The sequence below is a fragment of the Bos indicus x Bos taurus genome, chromosome 29 (assembly GCF_003369695.1).
Source record: "Bos indicus x Bos taurus breed Angus x Brahman F1 hybrid chromosome 29, Bos_hybrid_MaternalHap_v2.0, whole genome shotgun sequence".
Classification (NCBI taxonomy): Eukaryota; Metazoa; Chordata; class Mammalia; order Artiodactyla; family Bovidae; genus Bos; species Bos indicus x Bos taurus.
The window spans coordinates 45,528,767-45,541,760 of NC_040104.1; positions in this window are offsets into that span (position 1 = coordinate 45,528,767).

Here is a 12,994-nt window from a genome sequence, read left to right on the forward strand (position 1 = left end):
CCAAAAATTTTGAGAAGAGCTAACACCTATTCTGCTGAAACTCTTCCAAAAAATTGCAGAGGAAAGGTAAACTTCCAAACTCATTCTATGAGGCCACCATCACCCTAATACCAAAAACCTGACAAAGATCCACAAAAAGAAAACTACAGGCCAATATCACTGATGAACATATGCAAAAATCCTTAACAAAATTCTAGCAAGCAGAATCCAACAACACATTAAAAGATCATACACCATGGACCAAGTGGGCTTTATCCCAGGAATGCAAGGATTCTTCAAATCCACAAATCAATCAATGTAATCACCACATAATAAATTGAAAAATAAAAACATATGATTATCTCATAGATGCAGAGAAAGCCTTTGACAAAATTCAACATCCATTTATGATAAAAACTCTCCAGAAAGCAAGAATAAAAGGAACATACCTCAACATAATAAAAGCTATATATGACAAACCCACAGCAAACATTATCCTCCATGGTGAAAAATTGAAAGCATTTCCTCTAAAGTCAGGAACAAGACAAGGGTGCCCACTTTCACCATTACTATTCAACATAGTTTTGGAAGTTTTGGCCACAGCAATCAGAGCAGAAAAAGAAATAAAAGAATCCAAATTGGAAAAGAAGAAGTAAAACTCTCACTATTTGCAGATGACATGATCTACATAGAAACCCTAAAGACTCCACCAGAAAATTACTAGAACTAATCAACGAATAGAGTTAAGTTGCAGGATATAAAATCAACACACAGAAATCCCTTGCATTCCTGTACACTAATAATGAGAAAACAGAAAGAGAAATTAAGGAACAAATTCCATTCACCATGCAACAGAAAGAATAAAATACCTAGGAATATATCTACCTAAAGAAACTAAAGACCTATATATAGAAAACTATAAACACTGGTGAAAGAAATCAAAGAGGACACTAATAGATGGAGAAATAGACCATGTTCATGGATCAGAAGAATCGATATAGTGAATGAGTATACTACCCAAAGCAATTTATAGATTCAATGCAATCCCTATCAAGCTACCAACAGTATTCTTCACAGAGCTAGAACAAATAATTTCACAATTTGTATGAAATACAAAACCTCGAATAGCCCAAAAGCGATTCTTGAGAAAGAAGAATGGGAACTGGAGAATCAACCTACCTGACTTCAGGCTCTACTACAATAGCCACAGTTATCAAGACAGTATGGGTACGGCACAAAGACAGAAATATAGATCAAGTGAATAAAATTAGAAAGCCCAGAGATAAATCCACGCACATATGGACACCTTATCTTTGACAAAGGAGGCAAGAATATACAATGATTAAAGACAATCTCTTTAACAAGTGGTGCTGGGAAATTGGTCAACAACTTGTAAAAGAATGAAACTAGACCACTTTCTAACACCATACACAAAAATAAACTCAAAATGGATTAAAGATCTCAACATAAGACCAGAAACTATAAAACTCCTAGAGGAGAACATAGGCAAAACACTCTCTGACATACATCACAGCAGGATCCTCTATGACCTACCTCCCAGGATATTGGAAATAAAAGCAAAAATAAACAAATGGGACCTAATTAACCTAAAAAGCTTCTGCACATCAAAGGAAACTATTAGCAAGGTGAAAAGACAGCCTTCAGAATGGGAGAGAAATAATAGCAAATGAAGCAACGGACAAACAACTAATCTGAAAAATATACAAGCAACTCCTACAGCTCAACTCCAGAAAAATAAATGACCCAATCAAAAAATGGGCCAAAGAACTAAATAGACATTTCTCCAAAGAAGACATACAGATGGCTAACAAACACATGAAAGATGCTCAACACCACTCATTATCAGAGAAATGCAAATCAAAACCACTATGAGGTACCATTTCACACCAGTCAGAATGGCTGCAATCCAAAAGTCTACAATAATAAATGCTGGAGAGGGTGTGGAGAAAAGGGAACCCTCTTACACTGTTGGTGGGAATGCAAACTAGTACAGCCACTATGGAGAACAGTGTGGAGATTCCTTAAAAAACTGGAAATAGAACTGCCTTATGATCCAGCAATCCCACTGCTAGGCATACACACTGAGGAAACCAGAAGGGAAAGAGACACATTACCCCAATGTTCATCACAGCACTGTTTATAATAGCCAGGACATGGAAGCAACCTAGATGTCCAAAGCAGATGAATGGATAAGAAAGCAGTGGTACATATACACAATGGAGTATTACTCAGCCATTAAAACTGAATACATTTGAATCAGTTCTAATGAGGTGGTATGAAAATGAGGCCGTATTATAGACAGAGTTGAAGAGTAAGCCAGAAGGAGAAACACCAATGCAGTATTACAACGCTAATATAATGGAATTTTAGGAAAGAATTGGTGAACAATACGCCGTGGTAACGTAGACCAGCAAAAGAGACACTGGGAACCTTGTATAGAAGCAGTTATTAATCGGACCTCGCTGGGAAAGGGAGAGGGTGGGGAAGATTTGAGCAAGAATGACATTGAGAAACATTGTAAAATACCAATGTAAGAAAACGAGTTTGCCAGTCCAGGTTCGAGTGGCACGATAATTGGGATGCTTGGGGCGTAAGTTGCAACTGGGATGACGCTAGAGGGATAGTATGGGGCGGGGGAGGTGAGGAGGGTTCAGGATGGGGAACACATGTATACCTGTGGTGGATTCATTTTGATATTTGGCAAAACTATACAATTATGTAAATTTAAAATAAAATAAATAAAAAAAAAAAAAAAAGAAATTACCATTCACAATGTGAGCCTTTCAAGAGGATGATACAAGTGTGATGTTTGAAATTAACCATTACTGATTTTTATTTTGAAAAAAAACATATAACAAAAAATGTAAGTGTTGCTCCAGAAAAATATTGAAATCCAAACAGTATATAAAGGCTTCAGCTACATAGTTTAAACTCCTACAAGGCCAGAATTCCAAGGCTATTGCAGTGGGAGGGTAGAGCAGAAAGAGATCCTCAGGCCTCTCTGACCTGCAGGGCTGGAGACAAGCAGCCCCAGCCCCAACTCAGGGTCAAGGTTCCCCCTGGAGATGGGCGTTTGGAGTCCTTTTTCTGGCATCATCGCTGATGGAGCCACCCTCCTTCTACAGAGATGTGCCTTCCCCGAGAGCAGCGAGTCTTTCAGGAAGCCTGGTCTGCCAGGGTCTGAGCCCGGGCCATCCTGGTGGTCAGTGGGCTCCAGCCCCGCCCACTGAGGGACCCGCCCGAGGGGGGACATGGGGCTGGAGGCGCTCAGACCCCTGTTCCAGGGGCTCGGGAGGGACGCAAGTCCGCATGGCCACAGGGCTCAGACCCCGCGTTTCTGGGAAGGATTTTGGTTTCTGTCTGCCCAGGAACCCAAAGGCCCATAGGGAGTCAGGAGGACGTGCATGGCCATGCGAGAATGGCCTTATTCCTGGATCTTAAATGGGCTGCTCCAGGGAACCCCAATATGTTTTTGTCTGCAAGTGCCTGACAGGGCCCCAGACTCCGGCCGTCCTGAGGATACTGTTTCCCGACAGACGTGGCCCGATGTCAGAAAGAACTCAGATCCGCGGGCACCATGTGCGGGTCTTGGCGAGAGTCAGTGTTGGAAACAGGGGTTCTGGACCACTGAGCTGGAGGGGGTTGGTTCATGTGGATTCTGGGGCTGCGGCCTCATGGAGGCTCTCAGGAGCTCCGCTGCTCCTGAACCCTGCAGTTTCCCGGCATTGCACCTGCCCACCTGCCCACCTCCCTCCTGTGGGAGGCCCAAGGGTGGTTTCTCTGTCCAGGGGTGAACTCAGGAGAGAAGTGACTGAGTCAGAAAAAGAAAGATAAATATCTTGTGATAGTGACCATATGTGGAATCTAAAATAATGGTACCAATGAGGTTATTTACAAAAGAAAGACACAGATGGAGAAAACAAACTTAGGTTTCCAGGCGCTAAGAAACAGGGTGGAGGATGGGAGGTATAAAGTGGGGATCTGGATGATCATACACCCATTACTATGCATGAAACTGTCAGAAATAAGGATCTACTGTGTAGCACGGGAAATTCTCTTCTATACTCTGTAATGACCTGTATGGGAAAAAATCCTTTATAAAAAAGAGTGGATACATGTATGTATATATTGATTTCACCAGACTGTACAAGAGAAACTAAAATAACCTTGAAAATCAAGATAGTCCAATAAAATTGAATAACTTTCTCATCTAGTAAACCTTCCCTGATGAAGTATCATGGCCCATCATTGAATAAATAGAAAAATGTTTTGAGGACTAGAATGGAAACACAGTATAATAAAGAAAACCTGAAGAGATAGTTGCCCAAACTTAACAGACAATATAATATTTCTTTCACAAATTGTCTATTATTTTCTAGTCAATCTTTGTACAAAACAATGACATAATGTTTAACTCCACAACCTAACATCAATATTTCCACTGTGCATACATATTGAATAATAGAATGAGAAGGTATGTGGTCATATGCAAGTAATGAGGATCAGGAGTCTTAGAGAAAACCAACGACAGCTATTGTGTGTGGAGTCACAGACATAGAGAGAAAGCAATAGTGTGTAAGCTAAACAGAAGAACAAAACAAAAAAATAAGCAAATAAAAATATTCTGAGGGAAAATTTTAATGCAGAACTGAATGAAAAAAATAAAACGTGAAAGAATTTTAGTTCAGTGAGGTTGAGAATACCTGTCAGAGACTAGAGGGCTATCTCAGTGCAGTCAGTGGTATTTGGGGATACTGAGTGTCCCGTGTCGAAAAATGGAATCTGAAGGCCTCTGCCTTCTGAAGAAGTGTCACAGAGCAAATACAGGCAAACTCAGACAGACAAGTAAATCTAGTGGGTGATGAGCCTGGATGGGTCAATGAAATTAGGACTATTATACTGTTCATGAAATGAAGGTATGAAATTCATATTTGGGGAGTTCAATTATTTCCAAACAACAACTTCATGGATAACAAGTGTAAACCATGGTGTGACTTCACCATGAATGAAATATGTAAAGACATATATATGAAACACACACACACACACATATATATACATATTTTTTGTGTATATATATGTATGCACACTTGTGTGTTGTGTATATATGTGTGTGTGTGTGCGCACATAGAGGAGCTTGTATCAGAGGAGACTAGTGAGATTTGAAACCATGCTGCTCCCTTCCCTCTCCTCCTCCCACAATTCCACGCTCTCATTCAGTTTCCTGTCTGTTCCATTCCTACCACCAACATGAGCAGGTTGTCTAGGAAGTTACAGCTCTTTAATGGGAGATTTAAGCGATTTTTGTCTTAATTTCCAAGTTTCATTTCACTTAATAGCGTCCCATGTGACCACAATTCTTTAGAGTAAGAGAAGTTTGAATTAATCAGATAGACTGGAGTTAAAAACTTATTGCCATGGAAGGGTTTAGGAAATTTGGAGAAAGTTTCCAAAATACGTGTTTGGTGTGCACAGTGCACGTGTCCTTAGCCACGTCTGACTCTTTGGGACCCTTTGGACTGTAGCCCACAAGGTCCTCTGTCCATTGAATTTTTCAGTCAAGAATACTGGAGTAGGTTGTCATTTCCTCCTCCAGGGGATCTTCCTGACCCAGGGATCAAACCCGTGTCTTATGTGTCCCCTACCTTACATTTTATGTGAATTCTTTACCCACTGAGTCATCAGGAGAAAAAAAAAAAACACCAAAAACCTACATGACATACGGGCTTCCCTGATAGCTCAGTTGGTAAAGAATCCAGCTGCAATGCAGGAGATCCCAGTTCAATTCCTAATTCAGGAAGATCCGGTGGAGAAGGGATAGGCTACCCACTCCAGGTAAAGAATCCAGCTGCAATGCCGGAGATCCCAGCTCAATTCCTAATTCAGGAAGATCCGGTGGAGAAGGGATAGGCTACCCACTCCAGTATTCTTGGGCTTCCCTTGTGGTTCAGCTGGTAAAGAATTTTCCTGCAACGTGGGAGACTTGGGTTTGATCCCTTGGTTTGAAAGATTCCCCTGGAGAAGGGAATGGCTACCCATGCCAGTATTCTTGCCTGGAGAATTCCATGGACTGTATAGTCCATGGGGTGGCAAAGAGTTGCACAGGACTGAGTGACCTTCACTTTTAGATGACATAGTGGAGGAGAGCAGGAGACCAGGAGAGGCAGGGAGACCAGGAGAGGGCGCTGTCCTGTACTGTTAGGAACTTACACCTTGGAAACCACAGGGGAGTCCAGTAAAATCCTTTTTAACAATGAAGTTGTCTCTCATAGAAGAGCCTCCACCTAGATTCTTTCTGGAAAAAAATAACAGGCTATGACATTCTTGGAGTTCTGATTGGAAAAATATCAGTCTCAAGCACAATCAGCAAATCTACAGAAGAAACTGGGAAATATTGTAAAAATTGTGAGATTATAAAGGGTAGGGAAATCACAGCTACGTTTCTCTGATTGCTTTTCACAGCACAGGAAAGTTGTGACCTGTGTATTGCTGCAAGTTCACAGCAAGTGGCTGAGCCTGACCATCGCCCAGTGATGGCTCCTGAAATAGGCTCCGGGGTCACAGGCCCGCACATGGACAGCAAGACTGACTCATTACTGCAGTGAGGATTCCCGCAAGAGTTCCTCTTTTGGTGCCAAAGGCTTCATCAATGTTTACTAATACACATTAACCTGAAAAAGTTCATCAGAACTTTTTCTCATTTTATACTAATCAGGCAGAAACATCAGGTGAATTTGTATCATTCTTAGAAAATCTTTCTCATTTTTCTTTTTGCCTGTCTGCTTCCACTGTCATGACTCTCAGAGGCACTTGCCTCTGTTACCTACAACCTGAGGAAAATTAGCTGCTGTTTCCTTCTCCAGGGGATCTTACTGATCAAGGATTGAACTCGCAACTTTTGTGTTTCTTGCATTGGCAGGCAGATTTTTTACTTCTGTGCCACCTGGGAAGCCCCATATAATAATATTACACTATAGATATTTCATATCTCAAGCTAATGAAATTTTTTTGGTTGTGACTTTGAAAATCAGTTTCCTATCTCGTTGACATTATTCATTATTATTTTATTTGTAATATGTTCGGTAGATTTTGGAAAACTTCAATAACCATAGAATAATATTTCACAGTTTTAACTCTTTCACTCATGTATTTGCTTATTAATTCACCTTTATTTATTGTGTGCCACGTTCTAAGTGCTGAACTGGACAGTGGGAACAGAGAAGTAAATAAGGCAAAGACTGTGCTTACTTTCTCAGAATCTGCAGTCCCCTAGTAAAATGCACCTAGGTATTTAAAGAAATTCTGTTGAATATTATGATAAGATGGTATCTCACCAGAGAGTATGTTTTAATAGAAACTAAGCTGAGCTGTGAGTGAACTCCAGGAGTTGGTGATGGACAGGGAGGCCTGACGTGCTGCGATTCATGGGGTCTCAAAGGGGGTCAGACACAACTGAGCCACTGAACTGACTGAACTGAAGCTGAGCTGTACAGTCAGGAAAAACTTCCTGGATAATCTGTTGATGAGCTATAATATGGTGAATGACTAGGGTTTAGAGAAAGTCTAAATGTTGGACAAAGAGAAAGGGTTTCACAATGTCTGTCAACTATTTGAATCCACACAACGAGGTTACTCTTCAAGAAAAACTGAGTTATTTCTTTAGTTAATGAGGCTGCAATATATACCACATTATTCGTCTACTCAAATATGATTCAACTATGCAAAGAAGACACATTTCTTATAGTGTACATGAAACTTATGGCATGCTACTTTTATTCTAAGAAAACTATTATATGTAAACCAAATATCCACTGATTATATTTGAGAAATGCTCCACAAGCTTTTTTACTATTAGATAACTTAATTAACAAAGTTATACTTTCAACCTGGTTATAAACTTTATAAACACACAATCATACTGTTCCATTAAATCACAGTGAGATCAGAGACAGACAGGTATCATCCTGTAGCCTCACGTGATGTTTCAGGGCTGTATTTTCCTCAGATATAAAGTCACCAAATAAACTGTCACAGAACTTGGCATTTCATGGAGACCTAAGCAACAGAAAGCTCCAGATGGGAGGAGAAGGAGGAAAGAAGGAAGCTATATATGAGGGATCCTCTGGAAACACCAGAAGCTCACAGCTCCATTGTCAGAATCCAGAAACAATCCAATCCTATGCAGAGGCCTTTTCACATACTCAACTATGGGTAGGAAGCTGGCGGGGGGGGGGGGGGGGGGCAGAAATTAATGATTGTTCACCTTCATAAGAAAAAGAAGAAATGTTTCTTCAGAATCAATAATGATAGCGCTATCACTTGTCAAGCAGTTTGTACAGACTCTCACAGTCCAGTCAGAGGAGTGGGTCACATCCGCCTTTCAGTACTGCCTCTGGGAAGTGGAAGGCGTGAGCTCCCCACACCACAAGAGTCTCTCCACCCTGGGCTGTCTAGACAGGCAATGGCAGTCATTTCAGAAAGTCTTATATTGTGAGTGGTCATTGTCTGAGTCAGAACATTATCCACTGCAGAAAGAGCAAAAATCAGACTAGCATGTGGGATTTCCATGCCCTGAGAGGCAGAGGGTGTCTATACAAGGAGTCTTTTCATTTTCTTTCCTCCAAGAAAATAGGAAATGAATACAAAAGGGAATTCAAACAGGTGCTTCTATGAAGAACAACAGCTATTATTTATCTATAACACATGGAAACTCCTTAAATCATGTAGAAAAAGTAAATATATAGATATAGATATATCATGAACTCTGTGAAATCTGGCAATGTCAAAATCTTGACAGCTTACTTGAAGAACACATAAAATTTAATTTTTTCAGTACTTTAGTACTTTATACTTTTCTTTACACTTTTCAGTATTTTACACAAAATTTATTTGTGTCATTTGTCTTTAATATGAGAAAAGCTGGACTGGAAGAAACACAAGCTGGAATCAAAATTGCCGGGAAAAATATCAATAACCTCAGATATGCAGATGACACCACCCTTATGGCAGAAAGTGAAGAGGAACTAAAAAGCCTCTTGATGAAAGTGAAAGTGGAGAGTGGAAAAAGTTGGCTTAAAGCTCAACATTCAGAAAACGAAGATCATGGCATCCAGTCCCATCATTTCATGGGAAATAGATGGGTAAACAGTGGAATCAGTGTCAGATTTTATTTTTCTGGGCTCCAAAATCACTGCAGATGGTGACTGCAGCCCTGAAATTAAAAGATGCTTACTCCTTGGAAGGAAAGTTATGACCAACCTAGATAGCATATTCAAAAGCAGAGACATTACTTTGCCAACAAAGGTTCATCTAGTCAAGGCTATAGTTTTTCCTGTGGTCATGTATGGATGTGAGAGTTGGACTGTGAAGAAGGCTGAGGGCCAAAGAATTGATGCTTTTGAACTGTGGTGTTGGAGAAGAATCTTGAGAGTCCCTTGGACTGCAAGGAGATCCAACCAGTCCATTCTGAAGGAGATCAGCCCTGGGATTTCTTTGGAAGGAATGATGCTAAAGCTGAAACTCCAGTACTTTGGCCACCTCATGCAAAGAGTTGACTCATTGGAAAAGACTCTGATGCTGTGAGGGATTGGGGGCAAGAGGAGAAGGGGACGACAGAAGATGAGATGGCTGGATGGCATCACTGACTCGATGGACATGAGTCTCAGCGAACTCCGGGAGTTGGTGATGGACAGGGAGGCCTGGCGTGCTGCGATTCATGGGGTTGCACAGAGTTGGACACGACTGAGCAACTGATCTGATCTGATCCTTTTTATGAACCATATGATAAAAGTGATTATTTACAACTCTCTCTCTCTAATATGGATTGCCTATGTTTTGTCAGTCTAGAATTTTAATCTTTATCTTTGCTGAAAATAACTACAGTATATATGCCCACACCATGTTGATTAAAACACCTTTGCGCCATCAGAGCTCTGGTCCCCGTGTCTTTCTTTCTCTTTCTTTCTCTCTCTCTCTCTCAGGCTATTTCTTTGGAGCGCAGAGGCACTCTGAGTTCACTTTCTGCCCGGGCTTCTAAGACCCTCTCAAGAAGGCGCTCTGCAGCCTCCATGAACAGAGCAAGCCCCTGTGCAAGGGGCTTTATTGGCTTTCTGCGTAAACCAAGGAATATCAGCCTCTTTCTCTCCTTTACTTTCTTATTGTCAACTCCAGACCACCAGGTTCTGGTCCATTAAAGGACTGCAACAAACATTAAAGATTAAAAGGCACAGATGTCAGCCAAGATCACATAACATGATTTAAGGTACCAAAATTTCAATATTATTAGCATTACCATATTATTATCACTGCAATCATTAGTGTTTTCTAAACTGTTGCATTTATTGAGAAATATAGTGTATATTTAGGTCATTCTGTAGGTGGGCAGTTCTATGTACAAAACTTAAATTGATAAAATTTGCGTGAGATTTATAATTAATTATGCTTAATGGCATATGGTCTTGTAATGGGTTTCTGTTGTTTCAATCTGACTAGGCTGTAATATTAGGATTTAAGGTAATCCACCAGCCACTTTGTAAAACACTCACATCTCCTGCAATTATTCAAGCAGACATTAATCTAGGTGATGCTGTGAAGAGGTTTGGAGGGTGTAAATCCATGATATAGACTCTAATCTAAGGAGATTATGCAGATGCACTGATTTAATCAACAGGAGGTCTTTAAAAGATGTATAGTAATTCATGGAATAAAATTTCAGACAGTATGTGGATCAGCATTACTCCCAATGCCTCAGTCTCCTGCAGGCAACAGCTCTGCCCTGAATAACTCAGATTCCAGCCTGCTTGTGTTTACCCTCCCTGAGGAAGTGCCCTCCTGTCCTCACACTTTTCCGTAACCATCACAGGAGAAAATTCCCTGTGAACATGAGCTCTGTCTTTCTTTCTCTCTCCTTCTATAATTGAACCCTAACTGATACAAACCTGATACACTTATGATACCTATTAGCTTAACTTTATAAATGTTATTGGAGAAGGCAATGGCACCCCACTCCAGTACTCTTGCCTGGAAAATCCCGTGGATGGAGGAGCCTGGAAAGGCTGCAGTCCATGGGGTCGCTAAGAGTCGGACACGACTGAGCGACTTCACTTTCACTTTTTCACCTTCAAGCATTGGAGAAGGAAATGGTAACCCACTCCAGTGTTCTTGCCTGGAGAATCCCAGGGACAGGGGAGCCTGGTGGGCTGTCATCTATGGGGTCGCATAGAGTCGGACACGACTGAAGTGACTTAGTAGTAGTAGTAGTATAAATGTTATTTATGGTACATTGACTGACAACACAACTCTCAGTATATTAATATAGATGTACCCAAAATTTTCACGGAAAATGGTGATTTTTTATTGCTGCAAGTTCTTAGGAATAAAACTTACTTCCACTGCTTCTTCTTGGTTCAAGGAAGAAGGGGACCACTCTTAGACCTAATTAAAGGCCTTGCCTGGGTTATTTGGAGATACCAGTTTGGAAAATTTACATTTAGGAAGAAAATATAAATGCACTTTCTTAGAAGAAATGTATCATCAGTAATTTTCTGCTCTTTACTCCTGATTGCATGTGAGGTGCAGTTTCCGCTGCTTGCTAGTTGCCCTCCAGACTGTCATCTACCTTCAACAATCATCAACTTGCATGATTTTGTTCATAAAATTTGCTTGTATGCTTATTTTATTTTTATTCATGTAGTTTTATGATTTTTCTCATTGCAACAAATTTAATTACCAAAGAGTTTATAAAGGAAACATTTTACAAAGTAAAGCCCCAATCATAATTACCAACTGCAATGTTCTCATCATTGTTCTATGAGCCATTCCTTTTCTATGGATTTCTCCTCATGGACCCCTGTACTGGAACTACAGTGGGGAAATTTTAATGAGAGATGGGCTAGGTGACATTAAGAAAGTTTCCAAAATCTTGGTATCTCACTTCCTTACTTCCTTAATATAAAAGTAGGCCACTCTCCTGCTGGAAGTGAATAGATTGGGGCAGAAATATTTCCATATGTATATTTAAGCTCTGATCTGCCAATAAAGTGTTTCTTTCTGACTTAGAAAAGTAAAACTAGAAAAAAATTCATGTTTCCTTTGAATGAGGTACTCCACTTGTTTTCCAGCCAGCTTCTGCATTTATTCTTAGCAGAAATCCTGACTCTTTGTCACTAATACATATCCCACTGATGTATGAATGATGTTGGAAATCTGTTTAAGATTAAGGCCCTCTCATTATTTGTTCTTTTCTCCCCTTCTAGGTTCCTGGCTTTTCTACTTTTTTTTGTTTTCATAAACAATTGTATCTTTCATAAGTAGTTGTATCTTTTATATATGAAAAAATTGTGTTTGAATATTAATCTTGTTTCCAGAAGAAATCTTAGTGATTTATTTAGTTATTTTATTTTTTGTACACTCTTTTTTTCTTTACTTTATTGTTTATTAGTGTGTTTCAGGTGAACATTTGTTACATCAGAAATAATGACCATACTTGACTTTTTATACCTACAGTTTATCTCTTACTGTGTTTTGCCAGTTTTCTTAAAAAAACATTAATAGTGATGATGTATTATGGTCCAGATGGTGACCTTTAAAGACACTCCAAAGCTTTAAGACAGAATTTGCAGCTACTAATATGATTTAAATTTATGTTTAAATTAACATAAGTTTAAATTATTCTTAAGCATCTATTAACTTATTTTGTTTTAGTTTTTTTTAGCTCAGTTGGTAAAGAATCCACTTGCAATACAGAAGACCCTGTTTCGATTCCTGGGTTGGGAAGATCCCCTAGGGAAGGGATAGGCTACCCACTACACTATTCTTGGGCTTCCCTTGTGGCTCAGCTGGTAAAGAGTCTGCTGCAATGCAGGAGACCTGGTTTCAATCCCTGGGTTGGGAAGATCCCCTGGAGAAGGGAAAGGTGACCCAATCCAGTATTCTTGCCTGAGAATACCGTGGACTGTATTCCATGGGGTTGCAAAGAGTTGGACACGACTGAGCA